The sequence below is a fragment of the Electrophorus electricus genome, chromosome 2, assembly GCF_013358815.1.
Source record: "Electrophorus electricus isolate fEleEle1 chromosome 2, fEleEle1.pri, whole genome shotgun sequence".
Taxonomy (NCBI): domain Eukaryota; kingdom Metazoa; phylum Chordata; class Actinopteri; order Gymnotiformes; family Gymnotidae; genus Electrophorus; species Electrophorus electricus.
Window position 1 is genome coordinate 9,442,281 of NC_049536.1, and position 17,845 is coordinate 9,460,125.

The window sequence follows — 17,845 nt, forward strand, 5'->3', positions numbered from 1 at the left end:
TCTGCTTTTTGAATCTTTTTGTCAGAATTGTGAAGCTAAGTAATGCAGTATAGAAGGTTTTTTGTTTAATAAAAATTTATTTCAGATACATATCATAAACCAAATTCTTTATTTTGTCGTTCATGAATTCCCAATTTGCTGGCTTTGAAGTTATAAATTCAAACAAAATAAAGCTACAGACTCAAGAATTAGTTGAAGAGAATAGGTAGTCCCATCCTTTATTGCAAGTTAAAGACAACAAGCATTTAAGGCATCTTCCAGAGAATGTCTGAGAGGTACACAGGTTTTCAAGGGCAATTATTTAATTGCCCTGCCTTTTTTGCACAATGATTTTTAAATAGGTTTCTACTATTATGCAGATCGATATTCAAGTTCAAGTTCAAGTTCAAGTTTGGTTTATTTGTCACATACATAGTCATACACAGTACAACACGCAGTGAAATGGTGGAGAGTGCTCTGTCCAAACTCAATACTTACACCAGTTTGGTACCATTACACTCCAAAAAAAGACAGCCCTTTAAAAAAAAAAAAGACCTTATGTTATCTTTCATGTGTAAGATGAGGTTGTTTTCTGTACCATCTTGTACCTGGTGGAGGGATAATGTCTCCCCGTGTGTGTGTCCCCATGTTTCACACCTGCTCCTCATTGTATATCGTTGCATCATTGTGCGTGTATATAAGTCTCTTGTTTAAGTGTGAATGTTGTCGGTGTTTAACCCTATGTGTGCCTGAGTACTACGTTGTGTTTCCCATGACTCGTCCCCGCATCCTGCTTAGCCTCCTCTTGTCACTGGTGTGCCTAACACAAAAGTATGCAGAGGTTTACCTGGAGTCCTTTGCAAAACCCTCTACAGATGCCCCTGCTCTGCACACAGAGCATTTTATAAGGATACAGAATCTCTCTAGTACTTTAGGTTTTACGTTATCAATATTTCTAATTCAATGTTTATACCTGTAAACACTCTGTTCATTACCTCAATTTCTACAAGACTGAAACATGAAACACTTACATAAATGCAAATTAAAATGATCATCAATGAATATATATATATATATATATAACATACAAGGGTAAGGAAAAACAAAACAGCTAGAATCAAACAGGCTAACATAAACAGAGGCTTGGAAACAAAGACGGGCTTACATACAGCCAACACATTCAAACATTCTATATATTCCACACAAACGCAATGAACAGCAAAAACACTGGGAATCAGATAGGGTTAAAGTACATGAACTTAACAAGTTAGAAAAGAGGGACAGCAATCAAACAAGAGGTGGAGAAAACAAAACTACGGAATGGAACTAAAATACACAAGACAGGGAAAACATGGAACATGGAAGCTAGGAGGGACTAACAGTGACACTATCTTAGAAATGTATTGAATGGTTGCATGCACAACTTGTCAACTACTTTACCTATATATATATATATATATATATATATATATATATATATATATATATATATAAAATTACATCCGTGGTTTGTATTTATTAATAAGCTTCCTTAAAATGCAGCAAAGGGTGAGACCACCCTAAAACAGCATCAATTCTCTTAGGTACACAGTCATGCAGTTTTTAATGGAGAGCTTGCCACAGTCTTCTGAAGACTTTGGTTGTTTCACTTGCTTATGAATCAATGATGTTGAGTTATGGGCTTTGTGGGGACCATATCATCTGCTGTGGAGCTCCTTGTTCTTCTTCTTTCTGGAGATATTTCTTTATTATTCTGGCAGTGTGTTTGGGATCAGTGTTTTGCTAGAGAATGAAGCTTGTCCAAATCACCAACTCCATTTGCTGATATACAGCCCAAAACCAGCAGGGAGCTTCTAATGTGCTTCACTGTTGAAAGCAGACACTGATCCATGTAGTGATCTCCAGCCTTTCATTGGACAAAATGCCTTTTGTTGGAGCAAAAATTTAAAATTTTGTCTCATCTGTCTAGGGCACCTGATGCCATTGTACTGCACCCCAGTCCTTGTGTATTTGTGCATAGGTGAGTCACTTGGCTTTGTTTCTTCCTCTGAGCCATGGCTTCTTAGTCACAAAAAAGCATCAGTTAGCCAACATATACAGGACTAACTAGAAAAAAGATTTGTAGCCCATAAGTACAAGTAGGTAGATTTGGTAATTAAAAACTAGTAGAATCTTAGCTGTTCCCAGGTCTGCACTCTTCTGGATGGAGATGTTGTTCCTGGGAACTGCTGGTGTCACTCTCACAGTTTGGGGGTCACAGCCTCTAGTGCTCTGATTACCATGGGAACCACTGTTGCCTTCACCTTCCACATCTTTTCTACCTCTTCTCTCAGCTTTTTTTCAGTTTTTTATTTTTTTTTAGCTTTTCATGTTCCTTGGTCCTGAAGTTGGAATTGTTGGCATTGCTACATCTATCATTATGGCCCATTTCTTCTCTTTGTCCATCTCTATCATATCCGGTTGGGTAGACATTATCATTTTGTTAGTCTGGATTCTGAAGTCCCATAGGATCTTGGCTCGGCCATTCTCCACCACTTTTGGGGGTGTGTCCCACTTTGACCTTGGAACTTCCAGCCCATACTCAGCACAGACGTTTCTGTATACTATGCCAGCCGCTTGGTTATAAAGTTCCATGTATGCTCTCCCTACTAGCAGTTTTGTTGGATTGTCTCAGGGTATTTTTGCACAGCCTGCATCTGGGGTCCTCTATTGATCTTGTATTCAGAGCTTGTTCCTGTGCTGCCAAAGTTAGTGCCTCCATGTTGTCTTTCAGTCCAGCTTTTTCCAGCCATTGGTAGGATTTCTCCATATCAGCCACTTCCAATATTTGCTGGGGTTACATAGCATGAAGGATTTATCCTCCGATGAATGTTCCTGCTCCTCCTCATTCCCATTCTCCTCAGGTTTCTGGTGTCTGAGGTACTCACTAAGCACTCCATCACTTAGGGCTATCATCCTGGTGTACTCCTGGATCTTGGTTGTTTCATCCTAGATAGTGGCTCTGATGCTCACTAGTTCTGTGCCCCCCTTCTTCCACCTGGTCTACATTCACAGAGTGCTGGATTTGGGATGAAACCCTTTGTCTATTGTGAGAAGCTTCTATCTCATTTGGCCACTGATTATGCCTGCAGAGAATCTGATGACTGCTAGAGCATAAGTGTTGATAGCCCAGAGCTTGTTCTTCTCATTTAGCCAATTTCTCAGGACTTGCCTCACTCTTTGTAGGTATTTAGCTGTAGCTGCTTGGATGTCTGCTTGTGGGATTGTTACTGGGTCCTATTCAGGGAGGTTGCTGTGTCTGCTCTCATGTTCAACAACCACGGGGAATTGTTGTGTGATGCCTCCTTCTCCAATATGCTTTTCCAGGATTGTGCAATCTCCAGCTTTGATACATTTTATGCTATTATCCTGCCACCAAATTATCCTGAGTGCCCTTTGGATGGCTCATCTGAGAACATCTTGTTTATTCTCCTGGTTTCTACTTCTCTTGTGTACCTCTTCAGGCAGGCAGCCAGAGCTGTTATTCTTTGCTTGGAAATCTTCAAGGCCTCAGGTGTGGACAGCTTGTTATACTTCTCAGGCAGCTTCATCACGCCTTTCTGCATTTCTGATAGCTGGGTAACTTCTCACCACCCGCCTCCAACCTTCTTTTTCATGGCGTGAATCTCAATTATCAATGTATTGTAGTACTGCATTCACAACTTCCAACAGCCTTTGAGGTACTTCACTTGGCCTTGTGTGCTTTGGCTTGGTAGTTTGTCCATTGTGAAATTAATTCTCAGATCAACTGCTCTGGTGCTGAACTTGATGCATGGACTCATTGGGTCTTGGTTCCCTATTGATGATATCTCCCCTCTGACCTATCGTCCTGGCTCCCCCTTCCCATAGTATATGTGTTGTACCTCGTCAATCTCTAGTTGTGATAGCAGTTGCTGCTTGTGGATGTTGGAACACTGAGCTTCTAGTTGTTTAGGTGTTAGTCTAGATGTTGGGTTTCCTAGCATCCCACATCCCACATGCATATACCATCCTCTCACACTGGGGTTGCTTGTGTAGTAGCAAAAAGTCCTCTATTCTCTATTCTCTATTGTCTATTCTAGTAGCCCACTCTTCATTAGAGTTCCCTGGTTCCCCTGCATCTGACGCAGACCTTGTTGTGTGTGTGTGTGTGTGTGTGTGTGTGTGTGTGTGTGTGTGTGTGTGTGTGTGTGTGCATATGTATGTGTGCATGTGAATCAAACATTCAACATGTTTTGGTGTTCTCCTCTGCAAATTAATATTGATTTACAGTCTCATCAAAAGCTTGTAAAGGCTAAGGTTTCTCTGTTTACAGTAGTGGAGATTATCTAAAGGAAGAGGCCAATATAGATGCACAATATTTGCTACTGTTCCTAAATGAAAATGCTGTAGTATCCTGTAGTTTGGCATACTTACAAGGCCCAGACATTCTCAAATGCAATTTCCCCCTCCCCCCCCCCCCCCCCCCCCCCCCCCCCCCCCCAAAATCTAATTTTATGTCAGATCCTATCTGATGCTTCTAATATAAAGATGAATGCATTTTCAGGGTCCGTGTCATTTAGTTCATGCCCAGTTGCAGTGAGTCATACAGCAGATGCCAAAGTCTAAACAGTGCCAGGAAGTGTGCTTCCAATCTTACTATGGCCTGATTTCTAAGAAATTTCTTCATCACGTTTCATCATACTGATGCTGCTAAGTACCATGTTTTTGTGTTTCCAAACTGTGCATCGGATCACTGCCCATTTACAAACAAGTAAGCAAACAAACACACAAACAAGAAAAACAGATTACATGAAAATAGTCAGGCATGGTCCATCCCTTTCAGACACATGCACTTCGCAGTGCTATGGGTCTTTTTTAAAGCCTCTGGTTGAGTTTGTGCTGTCCATTGCACTCGCACTATAATGTGGCAGCTAGTGGTGTGAACACATGAGTGGCAACACATCCTAACACCTTAAGAGAGGTCGAGAGGAGGAAATCTGTTATAAGGACATGTCCTCAGACAGCCATCACACTTGATCTTGACAGTGTGGTGCACAATAGTATATATAACATGACAGAGGTCCATTCCATTATGGGACATGCAGATAACTTTAGGGGTGCTGTAAGATGTCATACTTCAATAATCCTAAACTAAAATCAACTTAGATTAGTACTTAGGAGAGTAGAATGCCAGGTAGTTGTGACATATAGTGCAATATGTATTAAGTAAAATTTAATTAAACTAAAACTTCCATTATTGTAATGCATTTCTCAAACCCAAAGTTGCTTTACTTTGTTACAAGTTACTTTACTTGTGCTTATATAGACAAAACAACAACAACAATAATGTTGTCATGATTATTATCATGATCATTTTTATTGATGACAACTCTCATTTTGAATTGGAAATGTCCTGGTGCTTTACATTAAAATGTGTTAAGTGATACATTTATATAACACAGAAGAGAAAACACATAACAATACACTTCAAAATGTTCCAGCAGGAGTAAACAAAATAGAAAAAAAGACAGCAATAAAAATAATGAAAACTATGCACAGATCATTGTGGGGGGTGCAGTGTTGGGGGTGTTGGGTGTATTGGGCATGTTGGGGGTGTTAGACATCTTGGGGGTGGGACAGGAGGTGATGAATTCTCACTGCTTTTATACCTATTAATATTTTAATGCACTTGATACGTTTAGGATCCCACACACAGTTCTCCTCCATTCCACAGTTGGGTGGAACCAATGCAGTGTCATATCCTTTCCTGTGCCAGCTCTTCTGGAGGGGATGACCCTAACGGTCAATCTTTTTCACTTTAACCACACGCACTCTAACCTTCAGAATAGCTTGTTCTTCACCAGGTGGGAGATGATGTGGGTAAGCAGAAGCCTTCTGTAAACTCTAGCTCAAATAGAGACCAGGTCCCAGCATGCCACTGGAGGAGGGAATAATGCCATCACACGTGATCTTGAGAGCATTTGTGAGAGTAGTGCCATGGTACAGGGTGAACTTCCAGCCTTTCCTCTTGAACCTCTTGCCTTTCCTTTCATTAATGTTCAAGTTTGGTTTATTTGTCACATACATAGTCATACACAGTATAACTTGCATCACTTCTCTATTTGCCTTTCTTGCAGATTGGTCAAGACAAGGGCAAAGGTCACATTTCTTTCCCCCTTTTTTAAGCATTAAGCACATTTCACATTTCCCCCCTTTGATAATATCACACATTATCACTACCTAACATGATTTCACATGATTTCTCATTAATTTCCCATGCAACGTCCTGTTCTACACTAACCTAGGGCCCCAAATTTTCCCATTCAAGGCCTCTCAGTTTTGTGATTGACACATGAGGATTTGAGAGTGCACGGCAAAACGCTCCTTTTGGTGAGTAGGCGGGCCTTTGGCTAGTATCACTGAGGCTGCGCACTTCCCCTTTCCCCAATACACATAATCGAGGCAAATTACCTCTCCTGAGAGCTCTTTGCCAAACCATTCCTTTTCATATTCATGATCAGGCCCTACGGACACATATGTGGTACAGTGCAGGTTTTCCAATTTCATTACTTCTACCCCTTTTTGTTCACGTCGTTTGAGGATATGTGACACCTGCACATAGTCAGTTCTGGTGGTTTCCTGCACAATCATCCACTGGTATGAGTACAGTGGTTCAATTTTATCAGAGTACATCTGTTGCGCTGTAGACTCAATTACCTTTAGGCCCTCTGGTTTGGACTCAATTACGATGCATAGCTTGTGCATCAAATCTTATCCTAACAGATTTACTGGACACACTGTGGACATTAAGAATGCATGGGTGAAATTTCAACCCCCTTCACTTTGCAAGGGAGAGGGTGTGAGTAATGCTCTAGGGTAGTGTGTCCAGTGGCCCCTACCATAGTCAATGTTTTCCCAGATAACGGGACATCTAATTCCCTAGCTGGAATTACAGATTTTGCAGTGCCTGAATCCACCAGGAATGACATACGTATACCCTGCACTGTTAGGGACAGTTGTGGCAAGCAGGAGTAAGGAGGTGCGGTAAACTTCGGATATGAGGAAGAGTGTGTGTGCTGGGAGGGTGTGGTGTGCATGATGTGTGTTGACGGTGCAGCTGTTTCAGCATTTTGTTTCTTACATTTGTTGTTACCCATCACTGCATCAATAATAAAATCAAAATTAAAGAAATCAATAAAATGTGTTATTAACCCGTTAGTGTTACACAATAATAATATTATTCTCTCACTCTTTTTTTCTACACAATCAGAGGCATCAAACAATCAATTTAATATCAATATTGGAAAGTTGTTTACCACTAACTCAGTTGGCTTCTGTCATCCGCACAACACTGACCCTGTTGTCCTCCATACTAAAACAAACTTTCCCGAGTGGTCCTCATCCGCGGCTCGTTGGAGTCGGCTCTTTACCACTCTTGTCCGTCAACTAGAGGGGACTCTGGTGCCACTGTTTTCTTTCAGTCCACATTTTGGAGTCTACGCTTTTGCCCCAGTGTCATCACACTGCACTGGGTCCCAGACCCTCGAGGTCCCAGACCTCCCTACAACAGCCCCCAGATCCACCTTACCCTCAGTTCACTCTACGATTGACTGCAGCAGTCTGGATCCTGTCTCTGGAACTCCTTTCTCCCTTCAACTACGAGGTTTAGGAGATGAGGATATTCATCTTTTCCTCATGGACGTCTCCCTCTCAGTTGCGGGGTACAGAGCTGTGCAATCCTGCCGACTATGCCAAATTGTGGAGGAAAAATCAATTGGACTCGTGCCAGATGTGCAGATGAGCGAGCTTTATTGGTTCTGTCTCTTATGCACTGAGGGAGAGAAGCCTCAAACTTCTCTCTCACATGAATTCATATACCCCCACCATTCTCCGTTGTTCTCTCATGCGCTAATCTTGTGACTCCAGGTGCCAGGCATCTCAACCATCCTTGAACATTCTTTCCTGCTAAGTTGTTACTCCCTGCTGCTGTACACCATAACCGGGCGGGTGAACTAGGTTACCTACCGCATAGACAGTCTTCCATGTGTCTGTCCTGAAGCCTGTGGTGGAAGGTCCCCTCTCAGAGGAAAAGAGTCCTTCAGGGGCCCCGCCTCCACCGCTGGAGGTTGGGGTTGAGCCAGCCTACCGGGTGAGGGCCTTGCTCGATTCCCGGAGAAGGAGATCGGGATTGCAATACCTTGAGGACCCAAGGAGCGTTGCTGGATACCGGCCTCCCAAGTGTTGGACCCCAACCTCATTGCCTCCTTCCACAGGGAGCACCTGCAGAAGCCTGCTCCTCGTCGGCCAGGCCAGCCGTGCTCCAGGAGGCTGGTGGAGTCTTCGGGGGGAGTTCTGTCACGGTTGGCCGGTCTTCCAGCAGGAGGGACATGACCCCTCCTGCTCAGGATCACAGTAAACACCTGCCCCGCTCCCAAACACCTATTTACTAATCCCTCTCACCTGTTCCTTGTTTCTCTCCTTTGCTATATCAACCCACAGGTCACCGAGGACAGTGCTGCACATTAGTGGACTACGACTTGAAGGAACAAGACCGAAGATCTAAGCCAAGTCCGTTCACCTTTTGTTTTCGTTCTGTCGTTACTTACAAATATCTTTAGCTATGGATAATAAAGAGCACCTTCTTGCAGCCATGCCGCTTGCTCCTTCTGTGCCGTCGATGTCACAGATATTTGAAGTAAGAGTTTTTTTGAGACAGGAAGGCCTGTCCCTGTCAACCCTACATTACATTATCAGCAGAGCATTATGAAGTTATTATTTGGTCGCTTGAATGTCATTGTTCCACAATCTTTTCATTCTATGAGATCCACAAATAAATTCGTCAGTTTATCTACATTAAAGTTTCATTTTAAGTAACATCAAGACTCTGATACTTACCTGCAAAACAAATATATAAATGAAATATGACGTTCTTCTACTTTCACTTTTATTGAGACAGTTCTGCACTTTGTATAGTGCATAAGTAGAATGTAGTTTGGTATGCTGTGGGAATAAATAGTGCCATGAGAGAGTTTGGAAGTTTTTAAACATTCCAACTGATGACATGTATATGCAGTTGGTAAGATTGATAATTTGAATGAAAATTACCAGGCCCCTCCCTCTTAGCTGTGCTCCAGCTCCACCTCCAAAGCCCTTCTCCACAGAAGAGAACATTGTAAAATGTCAACATTGCTGGACAACAGCAAGCAGAAATAAATCTTTTATACAAAAGCAATCTACAGCAATATATATTCAGTAAAATAATTAGCACACACTTATTTCAGTGCTTAGATGTTTGTTAGGTAAAGAAACTGTCATGAATAGTTCTAAAGCAGTAAACCACTTATGAGAACATTTAGCTGTTAGATCATAGACACACATAAACATCAAACCATTACGACTGCCTTCAAAAACAGATTTTCATCAACATCCAAATAAAACAACACTAACCAGTAACTTAAGAATTGGAAACAAGCTTATTTTAGCCAGACTGCAGAATCAAAGATAAATGAGAAATGCACTATGGAGTGTTACTATAGCCATTACTATTTTAGCTTTGTGGGTGAATTATTCTTTTTTTCAAAAATCAAATCAAAAACTAAATCAAGCATGTCAAGTAGAAATCTAGCCAAATCGGCATCAGTTTTAATTTTTTCAGGTTCTGTAGCTCCTAAAATCTCTGAAAAGCTGATCCAATATTTATACTTGTTTTTCCTGGACTCAATCTAATTCTTTTTTTCAGCTTGCTTTTCTTCCTTTGCCAACTTCTGTTTATTGTCTTTGTTATGTAAGCTGTTTTAGGCAAAGGAGGGATGGGCAGTTTTTCATTGGTGGTGGTTCTTTATCTGCCTTTGCTTTTGCAGAGTTCCTGATTGTGTTTGACTGCATGAAGGATACGTGTGCACTAGCAGCCAGACACTCTACCTGTAGCTCCTCCTCAGACACTCCTCCAGTCGTGGTGGATTCTTGCAAATGGTGTTGGGAGGACTAGGTGGAATGTTTTATCAAAAACCTGATCATTCAACAGTCTCAATCTAATGAATTAAAGTTGAGAGTCATAACAGACAGATGTGATGTTTACTACACTAGAACTCAAAAATATCAAAATTCTTTTCAAAACAACTTTTTGCTGTCAGGGTAGTGTTCAGAGTTCATGTAAAAGTAGATTCTCTATACAGGTCATATAAGCCAAAGTCAATATATTTTGGCTATTCAGAGGTGGCAGAAGAACACAATTCCTTTACTCAAATCAAAGAACAAATACTCCGGTAAAAAGTAAAAAGTTGAAGCATAGCTTTTTAAAAATCAAGTACAAATATGGAAGTACACACTCTTATATGTACTTAAAGTAAAAAAGTAAAAGTACTTTATATGCCCTCTGAGGGCAAGAAAAAAAATCAACAGACAAGGCAGTGACTAAACTGATGCCCAGAACATGACAAAAAAATCAACAACGAGCCTGGTTTTAAAATGTAGTGTGTACTGATTTGTCTTATGAAATGCATGTCTTACAAAATGCAAGTCAAAGGTATGATGTGCAAAAATACTCAAGTGAAGTAAAGATATTTAAAATTACTAAAGTGCAGTAAAAAATTAAATATTGCTCTGGACAAATTAAGCAACAACCACAAAAATGTTGAGCATATTGGGGGTGTTGGGGGTGTTAAGGGGTTTGGGGCTGTTGGGTGTGTTGAGCTTGTTGGGGGTCTTGGGCATGTTGGGGGTGGGACAGGAGGTGATAAATCCTTCAAGCTTCCATCCCGATTCAATATTTCTATGACCTCGATCCGTTTAGAATCCCACACACAGTGCTCCTCCAGCCCACTAGCTACCATTCCACAGTTGGGTGGAACCCATGCAGTGTCATATCCTTTCCTGTGCCATCTCTTTTGGAGGTGATGACCCTGACGGTCAATCTTTTTCACTTTATGCACGTGCACTCTAACCTTCAAAATAGCTTGTTCTTCACGAGGTGGGAGATGATGTGCGTAAGCAGAAGCCTTCTGTAAACTCCAGCTCAAATAGACACCAGGTCCCAGCATGCCATTGGAGGAGGGAAGAAAGCCACCACGCGTGATCTTGAGAGCATTTGTCAGAGTAGTGCCATGGTACATAAAGAATATTAGGTCTTTCCTGTGATCTGAGCTTTTATTAACGCCACGTTTCTTTAAGCCCATTACGCTGTAACTAGTTGTGCTAATGTAGTGCTGTCAAGCTTGAGCCTTATCCTTTTAAAAAATGTATAATGCTAGTGTAACGAATCTGCTGGCCCTAGTGCCTAAGGGCATGGAGCAGGACGCACAGACTCCCTCGATATAGTGAGACATTTATTGACATCACACACGAATAACTGTGGCACTCACACACAACATTAACGTCAGACATCACGTATACATTTAACTAAACACGGACTACACACAAGTATTTACATACAACTGCAGACTCACAATGACCAACACAGTACACACACTATCAGAGATTTAAATAGACAAAAGACACAAGACATTAAACCCCGTACAGGTGCTTCATTTACAAAGGGCGTGGTTACAAACAAGGTGAAACCCCCTGCACGCGGTGGACCGTACCACGTGACTGGGGGGGGGGAGGGGTGCGTCCCATGACAGCTAGGATTAGAAATCAACATTTCCTAAATATTGCAAATGTTACAACGCAGAAAAGAATTGAAAGAAGAAAAAATCTAAATGTATATTTGCACACAGACTATTTGAATTCAGGGTTTTATTTTTGTTGTGGCAGGACGATCTGTTCCTGCCAACCCTACATTCTATTATCAGCAGCACATTACAAAACGATTATTTGGTTTCTTGAATGTCATGGTTCCACAATATATTTTCAGCTCCCCCTCCCCCTCCCTCTCCACACTCCACCTCTTCCTCCAAAGCCCCTACCCACAGAGGAGGCTGTTGTGCACATTGTAAATATGTAAATGGTACAAGAAATATACAGATAATATAATATCTATTTGGTACAAGAATTAGCACACACTTATTTTGGTGCTTAAATGTTTGTTAGATAAAGGAACTGTCATGAATAGTGCAGTAAACCACTTATGGGAACATTTAGCTGTGAGAGCACAGACACACCTGAAACAAACCACTCACACTTTCACTTTGATTATTCAGCATATATTATACAGTATACTGCATTACTGTATGCTCCATTTTAATGTGGGCATATCCTCCACCCTGCCTCAGTCTATTGCTATCACTGTTGGATACCGTGGGACCGTTCTGGAAGCCCAGACATATACTCACAATGAATTTGGATTAGTACAATTTTTTTTTGATGTTGTAAATGCTTCAGCAGGAGTAACAAAATGTGATGTCTGTCATTACACATTTGTTTGCTTGTTCAAAGTGGTAGTTTGAGACAAACAGTTATACATATTTGATTTAGTTTGATAAGATACTTTTCATTTGATATCAACAATTTCTGATAGCAATTCCTTCTTTTTTTTCCTTTTTGCTTTCTGACAACAGTTATAATTTATGACAACAAATTTAGAATTTTAAAAATAACTTTCTTTCTAAAGTAATGCAAAATTATTTACATTCTGAGTACTTTTAAATGAAATGATTAGTTTACTTTTATAAATTTTAGGAAAAGTACTTGTACATTTCTGAGTGTATGTTCAGTCAGAAGCAACAGTACTTCTATGGGAATAGGGTTTCCCATCTCTAATTGTTAGCAGGTGAATTATAGCCTATGGTTTTTCAACTCACATAAAAAAATCAATAACTTCCCATCACGCTTGGATCATGTTCCATTCATTAGATGTGCACTAGCTAATAATGGCATGTTGGAAATACTTAGACATAGAAAGCTGACAGAAGAGTAGCAGAATAGTGTATGTAAGTGTAGGTGTGGGTGCCGGTGTAGGTATAGGTCTGGCTGTGTTGTGGGTAGGATGTAAGTGTGTAGGTGTGTGGGGTGTGGATGTGGGTTTAGATGTAGGTGTGTGTGGGTGTGTGTAGGTGTGTGTATCTAGGTGTGGAGGAGAGTGTATGTGTGTGTGGGTGTAGGTGTGTGCATAGATTTGGAAGTGGGTGGAGGTGTATGTAGGTGTAGGTATGGCTGTGGGTGTAGTTGTGTGTGTGCGTCTGTGTGGAAGTGGAAGTGGGTATATGGGTGAGTGTGGGTGTGGGTGTAGGTGGGGTGGATGTCAGTGTGGGTGTAGGTGTGAGTGTGGTTGTCTGTGTTGGTACAGGTATGAGTGCCAATTTGCCACTGTTGGGCCCCTGTACAAGGCCCTTAACCTTCAGTTGCTCAAGTTGTACTCAGCCATGATTGTTACTTTGGATAAAATTGTCAGCTAAATGTATGTGTGTATGCACACAATGTATTTAAAACAATATAAATCTTTAAACAGACTAATGTCTGGAACACATACTTTCCCAGGCAACATTTGACAAGGCTACTTACCAATCGGGTTAGATTGATTAATATGTTGCCATAAAATGTTGATCAGATGTTTACAATATAGACAGACAAAATTTTATGTGCAGTGAATGCAGTTATTTTTGTCATGTTACTCATGTCTCATTACACATAGTTAAGACAGAGGCTACTGCTAATGGGAAAGTTCACTGAAATTCTACATCTTACGTTTTGTTTAGAAATACAAAGTACAATGATGTTAATATAAGTTATTTTATGGCATATGAAAGGCATTCAGTTCTTATCTGTGGGAGTGCATTGAGTCTTTCCAGCTACTGGAACTGCATTGGCACTTACACTGTTCCCAGTGGTGGAAACATGGTTTTGCACAGAGTTTTTTGCTTCAAGCTTTTAAAGCATAAACTTTATCTAAAGCTTTTCACAGATCGACATTTGCTGTATGATTATAGAATGCTGAGCAAATGCCAACTCTCATGAACACACTTCATTCCAGACATCCCCAGAATAGCTTGACAGCCTTCCTGTTTCTCTCACATACTTCCCTTCTCATAAATTAACCATGTTCTAAGCCTCAAATAGTCATGATTAATGAGCCCAGGGAATAGGGAGGAGTGGAGGCAGCTGTGTACATGTGGATGTTGTGTTGTGGGAGAGAATAAGAGTGAGAGTGAGTGAGTGACTGAAGTGAGAGAGATTAGATTAATGGTATTATATTAATGGTTCATTAAGAGCAGTAGGTATCAACATTTTCCTCCTGCTCCTCATAGAATCCATCACCATTCAATTAGCAACCAAATCTCTCACTATTTTATTTTTCCACAATAGTTAACACAGTCTGGGTGATGTTTTTACCAGCTATACTTTTAATTTTGAAATTTTTTGGGGAAGTACCTGTTTGTGACATGATAGCAGTGATCATCACTGATATTGCACAGCATGTAGTGAAGCAGGAGAACACAACTTGTACCTGCATGTCTTTCACATTAAAACATGTAGATAAAAAGAAGTCAGATAAATACAAATTAGTTTAGTCTTTAATGATTGAGCTTAAAAAAAGCTTTTGTGATTTGTATGTTGATAATCTGCTCTTGCTCTTTTTTAACAGGATAAAATGAAAAAGCAACATGGCACAAAGAAGCCTCAGCACTGTGATATACAGGGGAATGTGCAATTGTGTGATACTTTGGAAAAAATAAGATCACATATTAATATGTAGAGTATATGTGCAGAAATGCCTTGGGACTCAACATTAGACAGACTAATCATTTTAGACTATAAACATGTTTTAGAATATTTTCATATTTCAAACCATAAGTGTGTCCAACCCTTAAACCCCACCCTAGATTACATATCCTAACCATTAAACCGAACCCACAGAACTGTTTCAAACACACCTTCTGCTATTCCTGCTACGTCTGGCTTGAGGAATCTGTGAGTCTAGCCAAGATCTTGTCAAAACCTTCAGTGTGGACTGTGGTAAGCAATACCTCAAGGGCTCCTCTTCATGTGAAATGTACCATACAAGTGCATGTTGCCTTACATGCTCATGAAACACAGTCATTTCAAGTCTTCATAATGTTGCACAGCAGGACAACAGTATAACGTACCTGCTCAGAAATTGCAAATGAAAAGTAGTTGTACTGTTAAATCTTGCAGAAAAACTTGGAGTTCTTGAGACATTCAAAGATGCCACTCCAACTTTATCTTGGATTCATACAGTATGTACAGCATTCAAACTAATTTTAGAACAGTAATCACATTCAAATCAAGACATATTCTAACATTTCTAGACAAATTACATCCAGCTAATTAAGTCTTGGAAACTCCCACAACCCTCTGTTCCCTCCCACAGGTGGTCTGAAGTGGTATCTGATCATTGAGGTTCTGAAGAAAGTTGCCCATTTCCAGTGATCTATGAACTGATTTGAACTGGTTTCTCAAATGATCACACATATTAGGATGCCAATTAACTATAAAAGGGTGACCTTTACATAGTCTGTGCCTTAGTCTGGGGTTCACCATGGTCTTCCTCTCCAAGTCTGCAATTAATTAAACTTGGGATTCTTTATACTTTATAAACTTTATAAGCCAAAGCTCATGGCAGTTGTATCACCCATGATATAGAGACACTGTTACACTGAGAGAGGTTATTTTTAAATGTTCCTGTCAATGGCATGAGATTGCTAGTCATAATACCCCATGATGATTGTTACTCTTGAACCCCATGATGAGTCATCCCACATGCAGTGTGACTTAACATGGATGAGAAACCATACATGCTTTTTTTGTGCAAACAGTCCCTGGGCCCATTTAATTTTCCACTGTGTACTTAGAGAGGTCTCTAAATGCACATTCTAAATTGTGCAGTCATGGACATTAATTTGTTTTGGATGTGTGCTGACATTTTCCACATTCAATATGTTGCAAGTTCAAGAAGCACACTGCCCCCTTTTGGGCATAGAATAATTTAGAGTTTTAAAAACAAAGCACAGAGGTTTCTGCACTGAACAGTAGGACTGTGTAGAACATTCATTTTAAAAAAGCCAATGGCAATCAACCATAATAACTAATAATAATAAATTACCTACTTTTATTTTTTAGAAGGATGAGTCCTTTTAATTTTCACCTCTCTGGCAGTGCAGTTTGGTGGGATATTTTGGCTATGCCTGAATCTAGATTTTATATTTTCTTTTCAACTAAATAGTTTTTGCTATAGAGTGGATTTATGAGCAAAATGTTTATGGAATTCTGCCCTTTTAATTTTGCATGTTTAGTTACAGACACAGCAGCAGGTATCAACAACTTGGCCCATAATTGGTTCACTTCATATCTGGAAAATAGTAAACCCTTTATATCCATTGACTCCACTGAAATCATCTATTGCTGTTCTACATGGTGTCCCCCAAGGGTCTGTATTGGTCCCCTTCATTTTAATCATTTATTTGCTTCCACTGGGATATGAGGTATTATATTGATTTCAATGGTTATGCAGATGATACCCAGCATATATTCACATTGTCAACCACTACTTCTCTAACTTCTACTGTTATATAATATTTATAAAAAATAAAAAATGGATCAGCACTTCCTGATGCTGAAGTGTAATAAAGCTGAAGTCCTGTTGATTGTTTCTAAATCTAATATATCATTTTATGACATTTCTCTCTTTTGCAGTACACAAGTTAAGAGTGTTGGTGTCATCTTAGATAGTACTGTGTCAGTGGAATTCACTCATACCTGTTATTTTCATCACAGAAATATTTCCAGTCTTTGCACATTTCTTTCAAAAACTAGCGCAGACACATTGGTACATGCATTGGTAACACCGTGCCTTCATTACTGTAATGTTCTATTGGCTGGATTTTCTGTAAAATGTCTGTAAATGAATAAAATTCAACACATTACCCCTGTTCTTCACAACCTTTACTGGCTTGCTATAACAAAGAATTGATTTCAAGATATAAGTCCTAACATTTAAAGTACTTCATGGTTTAGATCCTTTATACCTCACTCGTGTTCTTCAAGATTATTCTCCACAAAGAATTCTCCTCCTCATCTACACTCCTCTGCACTCCTCACTTATGTCTCTCATCGGTAAGAGCATGGCCTTTTGCTAATTATGCAACATTATGAAACTCTTCTCATCTAGACCTTTGCCTCTTCTCTTCTCTGCAAATATTCAACAAAAAAATTAAATTTACAATTTAATTTAGCCCCTTCCCCTGACATACAATTATTGGTATCTTTGTAGATTATGTATATTTTGCTCTATTTAACTGTATGCACTCTGTCCCTGTATGCACTCTGTACTGTGTACTGTGTCTTGAAAAGCACATTCCAAAAATGTATTATTAATATTAATATTAATATTAATAGTAATAACAACAACAATAATAATTTGTCTGACACAATGTAGTCCTTCTGACTCAGATTTAGCCTGTCCTGACTCAGATCCTATATCTATAGCTGTCAATATACAGCTCCTAGAATCTGAAAACGTGACATCACATTTCATGAGGTCAAAGCCAAAGCACACAGTAACTTAATCTCTGAAAACCAACAACAAACAAGGCCACATAATCCTCTAGATTCTCTCTGGCCAACTCTGGCTGGAGCCAGCATTTACTACTTACTGGAATGTCTGATATTTCAAATGTTTTTTGCCCTAAAAAGTCAAGAGCTCAAAGTACAAAAGGTTTTAATTTTCCTAATTTATAAGACTAGATTAAACTCTTAACACATTCAAAATATCTAAAAAAAAAAAACAAAAAAAAAAAACCAAAGTCCAATTTTACTTCTTTCTCCAGTCTTTGTTTTGGTCTCAGCAGTTCATGTGACCAAAATAAAATTATCAAGGGAGAATTTTTTTTATTTCAGTTTGCAAAGACGGCTGTTATAAATCACAACAGGAATATATATTGAAAGGAGAAGTTACTGTACAATGTAGGGT

General features: G+C 39.8%; 1 pseudogene; it reads right to left on the reverse strand.

Annotated features, from left to right (window-relative positions):
* Positions 1-5,595: 5,595 nt before the first annotated feature.
* LOC118240978 lies at positions 5,596-11,153 on the reverse strand (annotated as a pseudogene).
* Positions 11,154-17,845: the final 6,692 nt, after the last annotated feature.